This window comes from Pseudochaenichthys georgianus, unplaced genomic scaffold (genome assembly GCF_902827115.2).
Source record: "Pseudochaenichthys georgianus unplaced genomic scaffold, fPseGeo1.2 scaffold_637_arrow_ctg1, whole genome shotgun sequence".
Lineage (NCBI taxonomy): Eukaryota > Metazoa > Chordata > Actinopteri > Perciformes > Channichthyidae > Pseudochaenichthys > Pseudochaenichthys georgianus.
The window spans coordinates 67,371-77,370 of NW_027263194.1; positions in this window are offsets into that span (position 1 = coordinate 67,371).

Below are 10,000 nucleotides of genomic sequence, written 5' to 3' on the forward strand. Positions count from 1 at the left end.
TGACCAATCCACAGACTTTCTCACACACACGCAGCTCAGCTGATGTCTCCTCCGGGCTGCTGCTGATAACAGACAGTTGCGATTGCAGCGAAATTCTCTCTGTGCAGACCCATTCTCACAGCGTTTATCGACCTTTTTCTTCTCAATATCAAGCCACACTTATTGTTTTTACTTCGGCTGAGACTTTGTGTGTGCTCGGGGTGATTCACAACGTCCGATTGTTTCACGTTGTGAATCGCGTTGAGCTCCGTGGAGGTGTGATTTCCTTGTTTAGCGATACACAGCGAAACACAGCCAAACTAACCCTGAGCACACACACAGTCTCAGCCGAAAAAAACGGCAATAAGTGTGGCTTGATATTGAGAAGAAAAAGGTTGATAAACGCTGTGAGAATGGGTCTGCAGAGAGAATTTCGCCGCGATCGCAACTGTCTGTTATCAGCAGCAGCCCGGAGGAGACATCAGCTGAGCTGCGTGTGTGTGAGGAAGTCCGTGGATCAGCGGGGGCTTAACGTAACGGCTCCGCGGACTTAACGTAACGGCTCCACGGATTGGTCCATTTCGTTCCGGTTACAACATGACGTCCTGATGTACCCGGAAGAATCAAATGGATGATGACGTTTCACCAACGAGGCGTTTTGGGGAGTTCTTCTCTGTGTTAGAGTTTTACTCGCTACAGGGTGTACTTTGAGGGTTTTGACTCTGCACACCATTTACACGCATAAAAACCTTCATAACACACAAGGGACGGGTAATAACCGGAAAAGCATGACATGTCACCTTTAAAATAAAAGCAATAATTGTGGCTTGATATTGAGTAAGAACATGTTTTTATGAACCACACAGCTTCCGGTCTTCCACGACCCGACCGGAGAAAAAGACGTGCTGCAGGCACGAAACACATTACCAGTAGAAATACATTGCTTTTAAAATCGTGCTGTGAAACACGAAAAAAAGGGGAAAATCGTGTTGGTGAACACGAATCAATAGATAAAAAATCGTGTTGGTGAACACGAAATGCCATGAGACTGGGTTGGATCGACAGCTGGGACACAAACCACCAAATACAAAAACATAATTCAGATCCAGTCGTCATGACTCCACTCCGGAGGGATTCCCCGATCATTTCTTACAGTTTCTCATCAAGGGGGGGTCTCCTGTCCCCGGTACAAACACACTGCCTGAGGAAGGCTATGTGTATTTTTTTTGTCATGAACCTTTTTCGGACCACTTATTTATTTATTTTGGTGACGATCCGACCTCCATGCTGCTACTCTGGTTCAAACTGCATCCACCAAACAATATGATTTATCTCGACCTCCCCAAAATAACCAAAATCTGACACGGTGTGAGATGTCTTTTTTAGCTGTTCTGTCGTCATTTCCTGCGATCTTCTTCATAAAGTCAGTCAAAATGAATGAATGAATGGACGTTTCTTTGACTATTTATAGGCAAATATGGGCGTTACGTGAAGCCCGCAAAAGCTGCACCGCATTTCAGGTCGATTGTGATTTATAAAGGGAAACCGGCGTAGGAAGTGCTGTATGCACTTTCCTCGCCGGTACGCAATGTTTGGTGAATCGGAAAATGTCGGAACATTTCTGTACCTATTTTTTGGATTTCTACTACGTAAGCAACCTTCCCACGTGAATCCTACGCACGGCGTTATACATGAGGCCCCAGAGCCGCTCTTAACTTTCTTATATTTGTTGATTCTTCAGTGAATCTTGGTTGGTTTGGTGATTCCTTAGTGAATCTTATTACAGTTTATGATTATTGTTAAATGTGTGTGTGATAGGAGGTTGAAGATTTAGGTAATCTTTGGGTACCTGCTACATTTTACCACATCAATTACATTTAGACAGACTAGGTCATTAGATTGTTACCACCCCTATTGGTTTTGTTAACATAGATCAGATAGTGAGAGCTTTTTATTTGTTTCGTTTCAAAGGATACATTCAGATAAGCCTTGTTTTGTTGTATTTATGTCTTTAATTTGGCATAATCTTCTTTTGTCTCCTCTTCCCCCTCACTTAAATAAACTTTGTTGGCATTTGTTATTAATAAAGAATAAAAACACTAGTTTACTTTTATTCAGTCTCTCATTGTATGGGTTGTTGTGTTAGTGTCTCCATTTCAATCAATCAATCAATCAATCAATGTTTATTTATATAGCCCAATATCACAAATGTTACATTTGTCTCAGTTGTCTTCACAGTGTGTACAGAATATCAGTATGACAATACGACACCCTCTGTCCTTAGACCCTCACATCGTACAAGGAAACACTTCCGGAGAAAACCCACTGTTTAAAGGGGAAAATGGGAGAAACCTCAGGGAGAGCAACAGAGGAGGGATCCTTCTCCCAGGACGGACAGACGTGCAATAGATGCCGTGTGTAAATTGAAAAGATAATAAATTTGCAACATAGGTAGTCCAAATGTTTGGAAATGCATGTGTGTATAATAGGAAGATGAATCCACGAGGATATCCATCCAGGACCGATGATCCAGGACCACAGCCACGACTCAAGATCCAGCGCTCGCGATCCAGGACACAGGACCGCAGGATCATCCATGACTCCGGATCCCGGCGTATATAGACACCAAAAAGAAAGACATTTGGGGAAGCTGGGTAAATCGGAACATGAGAGTACACAGGTATAGACAGAGAGAAGGAAGAAGTAAGATGTCCCCCGACAAACTAAGCCTATATCAGCAAAACTAGGGGCTGAATCTAATCAGCCCTAACTATAAGCTTTATCAAAAAGGAAGGTCTTAAGCGCACTCTTAAAAACAGATAGGGTGTCTGTGAGGAAGCGCACACACTCCCTCACTAACATGTTGGTCTTAACTATTTGTTTGTTAAGAAAGGTAGTACATGTTTTTTCTGAGTTGCCTTTATTTCAGTTAAAGTTTACAGTTTACATAAACAGTTTACATAGACAAACTAATAAAATGCGTCTAAATTCGTGTGTCAGTCTGTAAAACACACAAGCACCAAGTAATCACCATTTCCTTTGTTCAGACCTGGAGGCCATCTTGTCCCAGTGCTCAAAGGGGGAGCACGCCTCCAAAGTACTCCTTATATGTGCCGTATGATTAGGCGGAGTCTTGGACGCGATTGGTCAGGAAATGTGTGATTTTACGAGTGTCAATTAGGTTAAAAACTATCCGTTTTAAGCAGACCTTGTTATTCTTGAAGATATAATATTTATGGCGATGCAATAATGAATTTACTTAAGCCTTTAGTATTTTATTAAAGGTAGACAACAGTGTTTAATTTTGTATTTAAGCCTTCACACCGCTTTTAGAACCATGACCTGATTGGCCAGGTTGGAGTGGGAAGGTGGGCCGTCTCCTATAAATGTGGTTGGGAAGAGAGGGGAAGGTGCATTCGTTTTTGTGTTTGTTCCTTGCTGGTGAATGCAGCACCAGGCATGCAGTTTGTGTTTCTGTGGAATAATGTGGAAGGCTAAGAATAAAACGCCTGTTTATTTTTGCAAGAAAACCCTCTCTCCACGTATCGTTCTTTCACCTGCACCTCACATCGTAACAGTGTCTGCCGCCCGAACACAAACTGGAAGCTGATTCCACAAATGTAGAACTTGATAAGAAAAGGCTCTGGCTCCCATTGTACTTTTAGAGACTCTAGGAACAACCAACAACCCTGCATTCTTGGAACGCAATGCCCTAGTAGGACAGTAGGGTATAATGAGTTCTTTAAGGTAAGATGGCGCCTGCCCATTAAGGGCTTTGTAGGCGAGAAGAAGAATTTTAAATTATATCCTGTGTTCTATAGGGAGCCAGTGTAAGGCAGCCAGAACAGGAGTAATGTGGTCCCTTTTCCTAACTCTGGTTAGTACACGAGCCGCAGCATTTTGAATCAGCTGAAGCGACTTGACTGACTTCTTGGTACACCCTGATAATAAGGAGTTACAATAATCCAGCCTTGAAGTAACAAATGCATGAACTAGTTTCTCTGCAACGTTTTGAGGCAAGATATGCCTGATTTTTGCAATGTTACGTAGATGGAAGTACGCGGTCCTTGAAATTGATTTTATGTGGGCGTTAAAGGATAAATCCTGATCAAATATAACACCAAGATTCCTTACAGTCTCACTGGAGGCCAAATTAATGCCATCCATAGTTAGTATATCTTTAGATAATTTGTTTTGTAGATTCTTCGGGTCAAGTACAATAACTTCAGTTTTGGTCGTGTTTAACATCAAAAAGTTTAAGGTCATCCACATTTTTAAGTCCTTGAGGCAGTCTTGAATTTTATTTAGATGAATAATTTCATCAGGCTTGATTGATAAATATAGTTGAGTATCATCCGCATAACAATGAAAGTTTACAGAATGATTCCTTATAATATTGCCTAACGGAAGCATATATAATGTGAACAAAATAGGTCCGAGCACTGAACCCTGTGGCACTCCATGGCTAACTTTGGTTTGCGTGGAAGATTCATCGTTGACACGTACAAACTGAGAGCGTTCAGATAGATAGGACCTAAACCAGCCTAAAGCAGTTCCCTGTATGCCAACTAAGTGCTCTAGTCTTTGCAATAGGATATCATGGTCGATAGTATCAAATGCAGCACTGAGATCGAGCAAAACAAGAATAGAGACAAGTCCCTTGTCTGAGGCTATTAGAATGTCATTTGTGACTTTAAGCAGAGCTGTCTCTGTGCTATGATGTGTTCTAAAGCCAGACTGAAAATCTTCAGATCATCCATCCATCCATCCATCTTCTCCCGCTTATCCGTGGTCGGGTCGCGGGGGTAGCAGTTCCAGCAGAGAGCCCCAAACTTTCTTTTCCCTGGCGACATCAACCAGCTCTGACTGGGGGATCCCAAGGCGCTCCCAGGCCAGCGAAGAGATATAATCCCTCCACCTGGTCCTAGGTCTACCCCTTGGTCTCTTCCAAGCTGGACGTGCCTGGAACACCTCCCTAGGGAGGCGCCCAGGTGGCATCCTAACTAGGTGCCCGAACCACCTCAACTGGCTTCTTTCGACGCGAAGGAGGAGCGGCTCAACTCCGAGTCCCTCCCTGATGACCGAACTTCTCACCTTATCTCTAAGGGAGACACCAGCCACCCGGCGGAGGAAACCCATCTCGGCCGCTTGTATCCGCGATCTCGTTCTTTCGGTCATGACCCATCCTTCATGACCATAGGTGAGGGTAGGAACGAAAATGGCCCGGTAGACAGAGAGCTTTGCCTTCTGACTCAGCTCCCTTTTCGTCACATCTTCAGATCAATCATTGTTTTTTAAGTAATCACACAGCTGTTTTGCGACCGCTTTCTCAATAATTTTTGAGAGGAACGGAAGATTAGAAATAGGTCTATAGTTGGCTAAAACCTCTGGATCGAGGTTGTGCTTTTTAAGAAGCGGTGTTATCACTGCTACTTTGAATGATTGTGGAACATTGCCTGATAATAAAGACATATTCATAATATTTAATAAAGAAGTGCTAATTCATGGAAAAACTTCCTTCAACAGCTTAGTTGGAATTGGGTCTAAGATACACGTTGATGGTTTAGAAGAGAGAATCATTGAATGTAATTGTTCAAGGTTTATGGCTGAAAAGCATTCTAGTTTACTATCTAGTGTAATATTAGAACTTACGTTTCCGGGAGCTGTTGATAACACTATACTGGTCAAAGGCAAGAGGTCATTCATTTTGTTTCTAAGAGTAACAATGTTATCGTTAAAAAAGCACATAAAATCATTACTACTGAGTGCTATGGGAATAGAAGGCTCAATCGAGCTGTGGTTCTCTGTCAGCCTGGCTACAGTGCTGAAAAGAAATCTTGCATTATTCTTATTCTCATCTATTAATGAAGAGTAGTAGGCTGCTCTCGCTTTACGAAGTGCTTTCTTATATTCATTGAGAGTAATATGCCAAATTAAACGAGATTCTTCAAGTTTAGTGGAACGCCATATCCTTTCAAGTTGTCTCGACTTTTGCTTAATTTTGCGGGTTTCGGCATTATGCCATGGAGCTAATCTATGTTGTTGTATTTTCTTCTTTTTCAAAGGAGCAACAGAGTCTAATTGTATTGGCAGCGCATCTATAGCACTATCAACAACATGATCAATTTGGGGTGGTGTACATTTTGTATAAGTTTCCTCCCTTACATGCAGACATGCTATCGAGTTAAGTATTGGTGGAATCTCTTCCTTACATTTGGCTATATCACTAACAGATAGGTTTCTGCTGCAAGAGCTTTTGATTAATGCTTTGTAGTCTCGTAATAGTACTTCAAATGTTACTAAGAAATGGTCGGATAAAGCAGGATTATGCGGTTCGACTAATAGTTGCTCAATTTCAATACCATAAGTCAGAACAAGGTCGAGAGTGTGATTATAGCAGTGGGTTGGTTTATTTACACTCTGACAGAAACCAACAGAATCTAATATAGAGTTAAATGCAACAGTAAGGCTATTTTTATCATCGTCAAGATGAATATTAAAGTCACCTACGATAATTACTTTATCTGTTTTAAGAACCAAAGTTGATAAAAACTCAGAGAATTCTGATAAGAATTCTGAATAAGGACCTGGTGCACGATACACTGTAACAAATTAGATTGGCTGCAAAGTTTTCCAGGTCGGATGCGTAAGACTAAAAACGAGGCTTTCAAAGGAGGTATAATTTAATTTTGGTTTAGTATTGATAAGTAAACTTGAGTCAAAGATTGCTGCAACTCCACCTCCTCGGCCCATGCCTCGAGCAATATGAGTGTTGATATGGCTGGGTGGAGTGGCCTCATTTATGCTGACATATTCTTCATGTCTCAACCAAGTTTCAGTGAGACAGCATATATCAATATTATAATCTGATATTAAATCATTTACCTATATTGCTTTATATGCTAGAGATCTTATGTTTAAGAGACCACATTTAATCTTCCTGTTTTGTTGCACTGTAGTAGTTGTTACATTTACTTTTATTAGGTTATTATGTATGACACCTCTATTAGGTTTTACCTTAAATTGTACTTGGGCAGACACACACACCGTTAATATTGGGTATTTTATTGGGTTCGGGATTCCTATGGATGACTGCCTAGGAGAGAGTGCAGAGAAGCATATAAGACTGTGACTCCGCCTCCTGGTCTCAACACCAGTTTGTCATGGATTAAGTCCACAAAGCCCTGAAATGTTTGCCGAAATGAGATCTGCACCATCCAAAGTAGGATCAGTGGTGACTGGTCATTAGGGGCAGGTGGGGCACAGCCCCACCTAGTGTCAGCAGAAAGTATTAAAAATAATGATTACAAAAAAATGCATAAAATATATTTTAAGATCATGTTTAATCATCTGATTCGTCTGTACATTGCTGTTTTAGTCTGTGTTCTTCTAATTAGTGTCTACAGTGTCACACTGCTCAATAGGAACACACTGTCAGTGTGTGCCTATTGAGCTGTTTAGAGCCATGTGGGACAAAACCCGATCCTGCCCCTCCCTCTCCCTGTTTAAGTCAATGTTGACTGTAAAAACTACACTGCGCATGCTCAGAGTATTGTCCTATTTAATGTGTGTGGCAAAAAAATAATGACCAGAGGGGCATAGAGCTGCCATCCCCACCATACGTCATCTCACATAATTCAGAGCTGATTGGCTGTAAGTACGTGTGCCGCGAAAAGTGTAGTGTGTGAAGAGGAGACGAGAGAGCTGCAGTGAGGCGTCCTAAAACCCGGAAGTAAACTGCGCATGGCTTCCCTCGACCTAAAAGCAATGAGATTTCTCCATAGGATTTTAGAAAATAGCTCAAAATAAGATCTGTGGGAAACAAACCTGTTAGATAAATGCACGTTTTGTTCAGCCGGTTAATATCCACATGTCTACCCTACTTTTATAATTTTCGAATCATAAATCTATTGATTAGATTAGATTTATGATAGACTTTTGAAACTACAAGAAGATAAGGAGGACTTTTACAAAAAAGTAATAGAGATTTTTGTCCAGAGGGATAGGCAAATGGACTTCATCTTCATGTCAAGGTAAGACTGCAATTTGATTGAAAATGGGATCTTACTAAGAGAGAACAATTCAATATTTAAATGATAAAATTACATGTTTTGGGTATCTTTTTGTTGAACTGTCTGTTTACAATTAATTGAAGCATCAGACAAAAAAAGCTTTTGAAAATAATATTATATTTTGATTTAGGTCAAAATATAATATTTGTAAACCTGAAGAGTCAGGTGCCTCACTAGCCATGAACCTCACTGCAGAAGCTTATATTTAGACATCTGAGTTTTTTGTGCCCCACCACTTTTGTACATATAGAAACGCCACTGAGTAGGATGAATGTCGTCTCTCTTAATCAGACCAGGTTTTCCCCAGAAGGCTGTCCAATTATTTACGAAGCCCACATTGTTTGCTGGGCCACCAAGACAACCAGCGCTGAAATTATGACATGCGGCTAGGGCCGCCCCTCCCTACAGGCCAATCACGCAGGCTGCATGGGGCCCCGCCTTGCGCAGGGGGCCCCGCCCAGAGGGCCTCAGCTGCTGTGCAGGGGGTGCAGTTCTCCGCACCCCCCCCCCCCCCCCCCCTTGTGAGAGGTGACAAGGGGAGCACGTCTGTAACCCGACACCGTTGCAATGAATCAACATCTGACCAATCACGGCTTTGATACGGCCACTAGTGTCGATGTTTCAGTTTCAGTCCGGCGCAAGCAAGAGGGGAAAAAAACAAAACATGAAGAAACTAGAGCATCACCCGAAGGTGGGTTATTGTATGAGTCAAATGTACAACTTGCGAATGTTGTATAAGTCAAATTGCCAATTGCCATATTAAAACATCAGCTGCAATTCACGACATGAAGAAGGCAGTCTCTGCAGAGCATATAGGCTAATGGAGATGCATGTTATTTCCAGCATTTTTTATTTAACATTCATTTAAGTATGTTATGCCTTTTATCTGCTAATGTACAGGAGGAAGAGAGATAAACTGTCTGTCTAGTTCAGGGGTCTGCAACCTTTTTGACCAAAAGAGCCATTTCGCTCCTTTTCCCCCGGTCTAGTTGGCTTACATAACAGTTAAAGTTTACAGCCTAAAAACATGGAGCATTTTTCCCCCTTTTCTTAATTTTTATGTCAATTTGCACATTTCATGGTGATGCTCAGCCTCTCCCCTTAACTCCTAACGGCCCGTCTACACTACAGCGTCGACAGCGTCGAAAGCTCCAATCTGCCCATTCACTTTCAATGGGGTGACGTCACGTAGCCTCGCTTTTTCGCCGAACTGAATTGTGGGTAGCAGAGCGGTCCGTCTCAGGCGTCTCCGGCGGAGTCTCCGGAGTAGCCAGCGCCAGCCAATCAAATCCCGTTTCCCAAAATCTGACAGCTGAAGCCGTAGCCAATCAAACCGCGTCTAAGCTGGGAGAGATATCCCGCCGTTCATTTCTATATTTCAAAAAAAGTCGGAGGAGAAACTAACTATCGCCGTAGCAAATCACCCGGTTTTGTATGACCAGACCCTCTTCACCTACCGGGATACAAACCGGAGGAACCAGGCATGGAGGGAGGTGGCAGAGACAGTGGGTGAAACTGGTAGGTTTTCGCCTGTTTGGGGAGTTTATATATATATTGCTCCCATACAATCCCCGGGTTTTTTTGCTTTGTATGTCGGGGGCGGGAGATTCATGTGATTGGTTGTTGGCCGTGTTGCTTGAATAAAATCCCCAAGCTCCAGACACGCCCAGCTCCAAGCTATTTTTGAAGCTGTAGTGTGGACGCTCCGTAACAGTCATCATCATGTCAATCACAACACAGAGAAATACTGATAGAAATGTGTGTGTAGTTGTTGATACATTGCTGACAGAGGGAACTACATTTGAATACAGATTTAAGAAATATCAGTTTTTGATCATGTAATAAGCATGTTTTGTCTTGACTATTACAACAATATTACAATACAATAACATAGTATTTATATTATTGAATTGATTATGATTATTATTAGTAGTAGAAGTAGTTTATTT